At 40.5% G+C, this 12,227-nt stretch overlaps 1 pseudogene; it reads right to left on the bottom strand.

Annotated features, from left to right (window-relative positions):
* The window catches only part of LOC149215269 (sorbitol dehydrogenase-like), a 38,223-nt pseudogene that overhangs the window by 8,792 nt on the left and 17,204 nt on the right, over positions 1 to 12,227 (bottom strand).

Below are 12,227 nucleotides of genomic sequence, written 5' to 3' on the forward strand. Positions count from 1 at the left end.
AAAGACTTGTTGGAAGTTTTTGAACATAATAATAGAAATATAGTTAAATATTGATTGCAGTCATGTGCGACTACTAAATATTTTAGGACTAAATATGTGAACTATTATCACTAACAAGTTAAGACCCTACGAAGTCAATGGAATGAGATGTGCAAGAAGCAAAATTGAAACTAGAAAAGTGGCAAATATTTATGATATTCCTAGTTTAATTATTTTTGTATCAGAACCAAAGGTATAACATGCACTTCAACGCTTGAGTACATTGAGTTCATAAATGTAATTTTGCCTTCAACTTTGGAAGTGGTCATAACCAAGTTTGAAGACAAATAAGGTTCACTGAAAAATGCTCTTCTTGAAGGAATGACTATTATTTATTAGGTGAATTAGGAATCAAAATAATATTCATTTTGTATTTCCATCAATATCGTATTCATTAAGATATTTTTTGATTCCAATCCTATCATTTGAAAATGGTTTAACCATAAACAAATTCTATAAAACGTTTGTGCCACATATTTGGAAGATGTGGAAAAATGTTGATCTAAATATTTGTGGACGATACCATCATCCTTATAGGACAATCTATCAGCCACCAAAAACCAATTTGTAACACCAGTGCCCACTATAGTTACTATTGAAAATCTCCATGAAATAAATCATAGGTTACTACAACTTTCTTATTTAACTAAGTCTTGCTTATCTTCTTTATAATCTTGAATTCAAGGCTTTTTAAGTTGTAGCATAAGAGGCATTGGACAAAAACTTGCTTAAGAAAAATCAAAGATATAATGAGCATGTAGGAACATTTTGTACTGTATATTTTATTTTGAATACTTGACCTGCGACTCAAATATAACTACAAATTATTCCTCAATGGGAATTCAAAGCATAAGGGATTATCGATTCTATTAATGTTTCCTCTCTTGTCTATTGATGATATTGTCTAAGAAAATATTGTTAGAGAGAGGAAGTTCTTGATCATTCTCAAATTCACGTAGAAGTAGATCATAACAATGAAGTTGAACTTACTTATCAAACAAAATTTCCATATGCAATCAAGTGATATAGATACAAAACAAACTTATTTGCTTCCTATGGTTACTCTTATGTAAGAAAAGGAAGGCCCTTATGTATGAGAGGAAAAGGGATGGAAATATAGACATGATTGGCCAAGGAACCATGCACGGGAGGTTTTGCAAAGAAATTCATCTCGAGGCACAAATTATAGGAACCTTTCTTACATTGCTCACATTACCAACACGATATTCTTAGCTCCACAAGACACAATTATAGGAACATTTCTTACATTTCTCACATTACCAACATGATATTCTTGGCTCCAAAGCTACATGGTCACAAGGATTCAGATGTTTCAATTCACCGCCAACTTCCTCAATTATTTTGGCACAATCATTTCCCCATAACAAGTTAGATACTTAGTTTGATAGTGGACCACAATCAAACCTTATTTCACAAGACATTGTCAAGAAACTAAATTTGGAAACCATTCCTCATCCTAAACCTTATCCTTTGGGTTGGGTATGTGACAATGCCAAATTTCAAGTGACAAGAAAATGCATAGTTAAATTTGCCATCACTACAAATTTTATTGATGAGGTATAACATAATGTAGTACCACTTGACATATGAAGGATTGTTTTGGGAAGCCCATACTTATATGATAGGAAAGACATCTTTCATTGCCATGAGAAAAAGTATCATTTTTTTAAAAATGGGATTAAGTATATTGTTAGAGCACATTGGAAGAAGTTGAATTTGTTGCTTGTGAATTTTGGACAAATGAAGAGGTTTGTAAATGCTAGTTAGTAATTTTCATTGTTAATGATTAAATACAAAGATGTTGAGGAATCTGAGGATTTCCAAGGATGTGACATAAAAATCAAATATGATTTAGTTAATTTGTTAACACATGTGATAATATGTTTAAAGAGTCTAAAATCACGCCTTATAAAAGTGGAAATTAACATGAAGTTCAATTGCAGCAAGATGCATCAGCTTTGAACATTGATATGAATAAGATTCTAGTGTTTGAGAATGCAGGGATAAAGAAGTATATGCAAGAGTTACTTGACAAAGGGGACATTAGTCTTAGTATATATTATTGTTGGCCTCCTAATGTTTTGGCTTTGAATAAGGATGGTGCATGGAGATGGCGATCTGATCCAGGTGGATGTTGGTGGCCACCCACCTATCCCATTTGGACCCCCACAACTGTCTCTTTCAGTCTTTTTAGTTTCCTAAATTGTAGCGCAATTTACTATTTTTAGCAGTTTTTCGGGTCCTGAACTTCCGGAGCCGTTTTGAGGCCCTAAACGACGTTTTTTTGGGATTCTGCGGCAACATGGGTCCATGGACAAATGTTGCCTCCCAAAGTGGTAGTACTCGGATAGATCTTTCTAACGAGCTATCGCGTGCGTCAAACGGAGATCGTATGCCAAAGTTACGACCTCGGGAAATTGATGTACCAATTTACCCAAACGGGGCCCACAATTTGGCGTTTCATCTTCCAGGGTTAGGTTTCGGGATGTGAAGGGTTTTTCATTGTTTCTCAACAATAAATAGGCCTTCGAGCCTCATTGTAACACAGTTTGGAACAGTTCAGAGGCATGTAGCCGCACATCTCTTCTCAGAGATAAGCTACCATCGCCCTAGCTGGTTTATTTCCATTTCTGGTTGTAAGCATATTTCAGTATTTTCCATTAATGAAATGAAGCATTATTTCCATTGCATCTCTGTGTTTATGGTTATTGCATCTCTGTATTTATGGTTATCTCTGTAATCTATTGCGTTCCAATTTAAATCCGGATCAGTGGTATCAGAGCGGTTTGCTTTTTCTCTGTTTTTCTTTGCATGTCCCCAACGAGGTCGGGATATAAGGAGTTAGGGCTTGAACTGGTCGAACCTTTGCAAGACCAGCCTCGCAAATCCCGACGGCCTCCCATGGCGCATGAGAAGAAAGACGAGGGGGCAGGAGATCCTATCAAAATCTTGCTCGAAGAAGCGCTCGAGCGGCAAAGGAACACGATGATGGATAGCTTTGCGTAGATCCTTCAACGGCTACCCAGAGGCGACGCATCGGCTTCCAACAGCGACTCTGGAAATGCCACGCCATTTAAGGTACAAGTTAATTTTGAAATCCTCATCTTCGAGGGTCAAATAGATGCAGATGCCATAGATAAATGGTTAAATCTGCTAGATGGGTATTTTTCTGTTCACGAATTTTCGAGTCGGGAAAAGATTGTTTTCGCTCTTCTCAAAGCAGCCCCCCACGTCAAGGACTGGTGGGAAACCTACTGCGAGCAGAAGGATGAAAGTACAGGCTCACTATTTTCGGCCGCACCCACTTGGAATGACTTTCGGGATGCCATCAAGGAGCAGTACTACCCTGTCGGAAGCTATGAGGACAAATACATCAAATGGACCACATTGCGGCAGGGACGAGACCAAGATGTGCCGGAGTTCACAAAAATTTTTCATACCCTTCACACACAGTTGGGTATCAAAGATTCAGAGCTGCATTTGGTACTCAAATACCGTGGCTGCCTCCACAGATACATCCAGGAAGAGATGGTGTTCTTGAAGATCTCCTCACTCGGCACAGCATATCGATACGCTGTCAAAATCGAGCAAAAGTTCAAACAGAAGAAGCGAGACTTTGGATCTTCAAATCCGAAGCCCAAAGGACAAATCCAAGGCGGGGTGACCCAAGACAACCCGTCGAAGCCGCAATAAAAGAACAACACCACGAAGCTGAATAAGGACACAGGAAAGTGGTGTGAGTTCCATAAGAGTCCCACTCATAACACAAGTGAGTGTCGGACCAAGCAGTCGCTGGTGGCTGAGTTGAAGGCTTCCGAATCAGATGCATGTTCCGACCCTGAGCCAGAACCTGACAAAGGGAATGGCAAAGGGAAGCAGATCATTGATGCGGATCCCAGCGCCACTGTTGCCACTGCCAAGATCCAGAAAGATGAGCCCAAAAATCCAGAGGAAGGGGAGCGTCTTTTCCACTCACAGATGTGGGTGAAGGGTTCGCCGCTACAATTCATTGTCGACAGTGGCAGCCAAAAGAACCTTGTTTCAGCAGAGGTCGTGAAGCGGTTGGGCCTACCGACTACACCACACCCACAACCGTACAGTATCAGGTGGCTTCACGAAGGACGAGATATCAAAGTTCGCCAGAAATGCCGCCTTCCCTACAGCATCAAGCCCTTCACCGACGAGGTATTGTGTGATGTTACACCTCTGGATGTTTGTGATGTATTATTAGGCCAACCATACTTGTGGAGGCGACATGCGGTGTATGAGTCAAGGCCTCGTGCTGTCATTATTTCTTTGAGTAATTCATTATACAGGATACCAGAGGTAGCCCCACCTACTGCCACATCTTTGATCACTACCAAAAAAGGCAGCAAGCTCATATCGCAGACCAGGAAATTCATCTGTCTGGTTCACTCCCAAAATAAGGGGAAGATCTTTGCTACATCCATGACCCCTGCAAAGGGTTCCGCCACACAGCAACAACAACAAAGGGATACGGTCATGAAAAAACACAGGAACAACTTCTCCTCACCTACATGGGTACCACACAAGTTTTAGGTGGGCCACAAAGTCTGGTTGCATCGACAGAAAGAACGCCTTACCAGAACCCATCAGAAGCTCAGACCACTCCGACATGGTCCTTATAGCAGGACCAAGGCTATGGGGAACAATGCTTTGGAGCACATCATTGCTCCATTCCTTCGCCTGCACCAAATGTTCAATGTGGACCATCGTCGACCATGCTTCCCACCATCACTGGACACATCAGAGATTGCAGGACAAGTTCAGGAGATGGAGGAACTCAACGCAATGGGGGCCATTGCTTCCTAAGGGGGGAGGAATGATCCAGGTGGATGTTGGTGGCCACCCACCTATCCCATTTGGACCCCCACACCTGTCTCTTTCAGTCTTTTTAGTTTCCTAAATTGTAGCGCAGTTTACTATTTTTAGCAGTTTTTCGGGTCCTGAACTTCCGGAGCCGTTTTGAGGCCATAAACGACGTTTTTTTGGGATTCTGGGGAAACATGGGTCCTTGGACTGATGTTGCCTCCCAAAGTGGTAGTACTCGGATAGATCTTTCTAACGAGCTATCGCGCACGTCAAACGGAGATCGTATGCCAAAGTTACGACCCCGGGAAATTGATGTACCAATTTACCCAAACGGGGCCCACAATTTGGCGTTTCATCTTCCAGGGTTAGGTTTCGGGATGTGAAGGGTTTTTCATTGTTTCTCAACAATAAATAGGCCTTCGAGCCTCATTGTAACACAGTTCGGAACAGTTCAGAGGCATGTAGCCGCACATCTCTTCTCAGAGATAAGCTACCATCGCCCTAGCTGGTTTATTTCCATTTCTGGTTGTAAGCATATTTCAGTATTTTCCATTAATGAAATGAAGCATTATTTCCGCTACATCTCTGTGTTTATGGTTATTGCATCTCTATATTTATGGTTATCTCTGTAATCTATTGCGTTCCAATTTAAATCCGGATCACGATCACATTTGGTGAAGATTCAAGCCAAGTATAAGGTTAGACACGATAAGCATCGTGTTGACCACAATTTTCAAGTTTGAGATGAAGTAAGGCTTGGAATTAGCAATGAAAAGCTTCAAGGTGAAAAGAACTTGAAATTGAATGAGCCTCATTTGATTGGATATCAAGGATAGATTGTTCATATTCTTTCAATAGAAGCTTTCTCTACTGAATTTCGTAAGTAATTGCAATGAGATACTATCCTTGATATAAGAACAAGAAATTCAAGAAGAGGGAACATGAGGTACCTTTGTTTGGTGCTCAAAGGTACAAATCCAAGAAAATCCAAATGGATTTAGATTATAACGGTGAGAGAATTGTACCCTCATCTTTTTTTGACTAAAAATAGTCTTTGGAGGTCCCAAAAGCTTCTAGTTGGGAGGAGTGGTCTAGGGGATCAATAAAATGACTAAAATTCAAATTGTTCAAAAGTGCTCAAAACACATGCCAAAGCGTAGAGCTATTTGACCTTAATCGAATGAAACTTGAATCACTCAAAGCTGATGTGGTATGATCCTGATATCACGCAATTATCGTTTTCATAAACAAGTAAAATTTTACAAGTAGGGTGCAGGACTGCTGACTGGGCAATCCATACTGTGACTCAGTAGGCTAACTGTACCTCAGAGCAATGAAAGGCTACTAATTGGCCTCACACGATTGGTTGAATTTTGGGCTTATTTTTTTGGTTGTGGCATATTTTATTTGGATTAATGATGGGTCACCACATGGCCTAGTCATGGGCTACAACACGCTATCCTAGTGATCAACTAAACTTTTGGTATGGGTTAATTGGAGGCCTGACCAGATTCAAACTCGTGACGTCAAACTTCGTAATACAACTCTCTACAAACAAACTATATGCTAGGTTTTATTACACAAAGGACCAAACATGTATATAAGGCTTCATTCAAACCATTTGGGGGAAGGCTGTAGGTTTTAACCCCGTACAGAAATTACTTGCATATGAATTCTAAAACACAAAAAATAAACAATGCGAGAGCATAACACATAAAACACATATACATGGAGATTTTTCCCTGGATCCCAAAGCTGGGGCTACTAGCTTGATTTTTCATTATGTTCCTTTCAATGTTATAATTCATATTTATACATGTCGAAGCATCCAATACCACGGAACAAAAACCATCGCATCCAATACCATGGACCGCAAGCCATCGCATCCAAAAATCATGTGCAAAAATCATGCACAAAACCATAAGTGGGTCTGCCCATCCTAAAATACGGTCCAAAACCAAAATTTTCTGGGGCACTGCCCTTGACCCCATAAAGTGGGGTTTGGAGTATGCCTCAAACCCCCTTATGACCCCCCCCCGCCCACTACGCAATCGGCGTAACGAAGGGGGGCTTCGTCCCCCTCTAACCCCCATGTTAACTATGTGGGCTAGTTGTGGAAAGAATATAACACAGCCAAACATTCTCCCACTTGTTGTTTTCTTTTCACAGGGGGCCACAAGAGAGCTTAGTCATTTTTCTAGCCCTGAAACACCCATTGTCTCTCTACACCAAGAGAACTTCTCAAAGCTCACAAATTTTTTCAATGCATCTACAGTATTTTTCAAAGTGTCCACCTTTACCAGCAACAAAGTGATACTGAACATCAATGTGCTTTGTCTTTGAATGATATGTGGGGTTCTTTGCCAAGAAGATTGCACTTTGGCTATCACAGTCTATCCTTATAGCTCCCTGTACTAACCCCATTCTTGAACACAATCTCTACAACCAAACTACTTCGTTGCTTGCATGAGTGGCTGCCATGTATTCTGCCTCTGTAGTTGATAGTGCCACTACAGATTGTTTCTTACTCATCCAACTGACTGCACCTCCAAATAGGTTAAACACATACCCACTTGTAGATCTTCTCTAATCCAGATATCCACCCCATATTCATCAACAAAGCCACAAATATCCAACATTCTATACAATCCTGATATTCCTTAGTAGGAAAAACCATAATCACTAGTGCCATGCAAATAACTCAAAACCCACTTCGCTGTTGTCTAGTGGTCCTTCCCTGGTTTTTACATAAACCTACTCAATACTTCCATTGCATGTGCAATGTCTAGTCTAGTACAAACCATTGAATACATCAAGCTATCGACTGCACTTGCATATGGAACGTGGGACATGTCCTCTTCCTCTTCTTGTGTCTTGGGACACTGTTCAGCAGATAACCTCACACCTACATGAATAGGAACCTTCACCAGTTTACTATCCTGCATATTAAACCTTTGCAGTATTGTCTCAACATACTTCCTCTGGTTTAACCAAAGATTCCCCTTTATCCGGTCTCTTTTAATTTCCATGCCCAAAATAAGTTTATAGCACCAAGAGCTTTCACGTCAAATTTGGAGGACAATTGGGTCTTTAGGTCCTGGATAATTTCTTTGTCATTTCTAACCAGCAACATATCATCCACATACAAGACCATATAAATAACATGGTCATCAATTAATTTAAAATACACACAGTGATCTGCTTTCCTTCTGGTGAAGCCAAGTCGCCGTATAAATGTATCAAATTTCTGATACCACATGCTTGGTGACTGTTTTTACCCATACAGAGACTTCTTTAACTTGCATATCAATTATTTTTTTCCCTTCACTGCAAATCCTTTAGGTTGCTTCATGTATATTTCCTCTTCCATATCCCCATGAAGAAATGTTGTTTTCACATCCATCTATTATACCTCAAAATCAAAAGCAACAGGAAGAGATAAAAGTAATCTAATAGAAATTACCTTAGCAAGAGGAGAAAAAATATCACCAAAATCAATTCCTGGCACCTGGGAATAGCCTTTTGCCATCAACTGAGCTTTGTAGTTCTCCACCTTTACTTCTACATTTGTCTTCTTCTTGAACACCCATTTGCTGCCAATGGGTTTCCTTCCAGCCGGCAACTCCACTAGATCCCAAGCCTCATTTTTGTGCAAAGATGACATTTCATCAACCATGGCCTCTTTCCAGAGTTTTCCATCCTCTGAATCTACTGCTTCCTTCACAGGTCTGGGATCATCTTCAGTAATAGATAAAGCAAAATTCGAACAGAAAGCATATGGACTATACCTTTTTGGCTACCTTCTTTCTTGAACTAGTCTTCTCACACCCGGAGTTTGTGGCTCTTCATCCTCTGATTCCTCCTCTACTATAGAGTTTGATTCTTCCTCCTTAAGCTCAAACTCTATCTTCTCATGTTCCTTTGGTTGGAATTCATGTTTAATAACATCTTTTACCTCTCTGAACACCACACCTCAATTGTAGAAAACCTTCCATGTGACTGGGTTCCAAAGCTTATAACCCTTTAAACCATCCTTATACCTAATAAAGATGCACTTTTGATATTTACTATCCAACTTGGTTCGATTCTCCTTTGGAACATGTACATATGCATCACATCCAAATACCCTCAGATGTGAAAGAGAGAGTTTCTTACCAATCCATACCTCTTGTGGAGACTTATCCTACAATGCCAATGAAGGTGACCTGTTGACTAGGTAACATGCAATATCCACCACCTCTGCCCAAAATTCCTGTCTTAACCCGGCACCATTGAGCATCCTTCTTGCCCTTTCCATCAACGTCTTATTCATTCTTTCTGAAACTCCATTTTTCTGAGGTGCATATGGAGTAGTCTTCTGTCGTGCTATACCACACTTCTTACAAAATTCTTTAAATTCCTTGCTGCAAAACTCTCGACCATTATCTGTCCTCGACACCTTTATTTTCTTTGTCTAATTTTCCACGAGAGCCTTAAATTCTTTAAATCTGTTAAAGGCTTTAAATTTCTTCTTAAGGAAATATATCCATGTATTCCTTGAAAAGTCATATATAAATGATACATAGTACACAGACTTACCCAGTGATGGAACCGTCACAGGTCCAAACATATCACTGTGCACAAGTTCTAATATCTATTTCGCCCTCTTACTACTAGAGGGGAAACTCACCTAATTTTGCTTCCCAGATACACAATTTTCAAAAAAATCAAAATCCAGAGAGCTATTACTCATACCTTCTACCATACCTTTACCATGAAGTATTCAAAGGCCCTTCTCTTTAATATGTCCAAGCCTTTGATGCCACAACATGGTCTCTTCTCCAGAGACCACTAGATTTTCTGCTCCACTTTTAGGAACGACAAAACTGTTGCACCCATCAATAACAGTGCTACTTTGCAGCTTGTACAAAGTTCCAATTCGAACTCCCCACATCAATACCAGTGCTCCCCAAACCATTTTATAGGTATCCTTCTCGAACACTGTTTTTACACGTATATCATCCAACTTACTTACATAAATCATATTTCTGGCCAATGCAGGAATATGCAGAACACTCGCAAGTGTTCTAACCCTTCCACGTTGCAACTTCAACTTTAATATACCGCGACCAATGATTCTAGCCTTCCTATCATCCCCTAAGAAGACATCACCACCATCATATTTCTCATATCGCAGAACCACTCTCTATGGGGATTGAAGTGAAAGGATGCACCTGAGTCAATCAACCATGCCTCACGATCTACATGTGTACTTGAAGAATCCAAGTACACATCCCCACCTTCATATAAGGTGGTTTTCACCTCTTGCAGCAGGAGCATCATCAGATCCCTTTCGTTTATCAAGAGATTAGATTTATAGTCCATTTTGTAGCGCCCTTCCTTTCCGCATTTCTAGCACACCACCTTTACAGGTTTTCCTGGAGATTTAGATCACCCTCTAGATTTAGATCTCCCACTTAATGACTTATTTTTGTTTCTATTTTGGGACCGTCCTCATACAGACAAGGCATCACCATTCTGGCTCTCCATATTTTTCTATCTCATGTCCTCTGTCAGCAAGGATGAGATTATTTCATCAAACTGCAAGGTAATTGCACTGCTACCTATTGCAATAACCAGACTATCCCACAAATCTAGTAGAGAACACAACAAACTGATGCACTTATCTTCATCTGAAATTTTAATGTCAACATATGCTAACTGACTTACCACGGTATTAAATGCATTCAGATGCTTTGTCACTAAGTCTCCATCTTTCATCCTCAGGTTATACAGATTTTTCTATAGGAACAGTTTATTCACTAAAGATTTAGATTGGTACAAAGTCCCTAACTTGTCCCACAAAGCCTTCATCGTAGCTTCCCCTGATACATTCAACAATACTGAATCTGAGACACACAATCATATTTTGATCTTTTCCTTCTGATCCAACTTCTTCCATTATTCATCAGACACTCTTGTTGGTTTAGTAAATGGATCTATCGTGATCGACTAATCTTTATCCACCAACAGGTCCTCCATCTTGAGTTTCCACAACTCAAAACTCTGACCATTAAATTTCTCGATCCCTAACTTTCCACTGCTCGCCATCTTCTTTCACCACCAGAATTGATCTCACAGATCTCCCACTGAACAAGGTCTACCATAGGCCCAAGCGAAACCCCTCAGCAACAAAGGTGTCCCCTTGAAGCCAAAACTGCTTCGATACCAAATGTAGGTTTTAACCTCGTACAAAAAACACCTGCATATGAATTCTAAAACAAAGAAAATAAACAATGCAAGAGAATAACACATAAAACACATATACACAGATATTTTCCTCTGGATCCCAAAACCGGGACTACCCGCTTGCTTTTTCATTATGTTCCTTTCAATGTTATAATACATATTTATACAAGCCGAAGCATCAAATACCATGGACCAAAAATCATCGCGTCCAATACCATGGACCAAAAACCATCGCGTCCAAAAAACATGTGAGAAAATCATGCACAAAGCCATAGGTGGGTCCGCCCATCCTAACATAGGGTCCAAAACCAAAATTTTCCGGGGCACTGCCCAAAACCCCATAAAGTGGGGTTACGAGTATGCCTCAAACCCACTGTGACCCCCCACCTCGCTACACAATCGGCGCAACGAAGGGGGGCTCTGCCCCCCTCTAATCCCTTGGTTAACTACATGGGCTGGTCGTGGAAAGAATATAACACAACCCAACAAAGGTGTTAGGGCTAAGTCCCTGGCCCTCAGTCACCATACACCCATGAGACGGTAGATGATGGAGAGCTGAAGGCTCAGGCTTAGCCCCGACCCAAGGTTCTAGCAAAAATACCATGTAACTCACAACGTGGAGTAAAGAATTTAAGGCCGAGTGCACAGGATAAGGTGCCAACGGCAGGTTGTATGGACCGATGGAACAACGAAAATAATTTTTGGGGGCTATGTCGATGGGGCTAGGTAGTTAGCCCCAACCCCCAAGTGCATGGCCCCATGTGGGCCTATTTTTCCACCTGAAGGGGTCAGAGGGAATTTAATGTAAGCAGCAAATTTCACCCGTAACGAAGTGGTTCTCACAAGTGCAAGGAAAATTTTTTCTTGGTAGCTCCTAAAAAAATGGAATTCATAGAACAATTTGCAGATGAGTCCAGTTTATAGAGAAATTAGTAGGAAAAAATTTCTAGAGCATAACTTCTTCAGGTTTTGGCCAAATTGAGCCCAAAAAGAGCCCAACTAAGGGTTTTTAACTATTTTAGAGCCATTATAGACAACATTTTTACATTCTTAGCACTGCAAATCCATGTAAACACAAATTTGAGGAAATAATGAAAGAGGCCCAA

The sequence above is a fragment of the Pinus tabuliformis genome, chromosome 1_1, assembly GCF_031772625.1.
Source record: "Pinus tabuliformis cultivar Carrire ecotype Pingquan chromosome 1_1, CPIR1, whole genome shotgun sequence".
NCBI lineage: Eukaryota > Viridiplantae > Streptophyta > Pinopsida > Pinales > Pinaceae > Pinus > Pinus tabuliformis.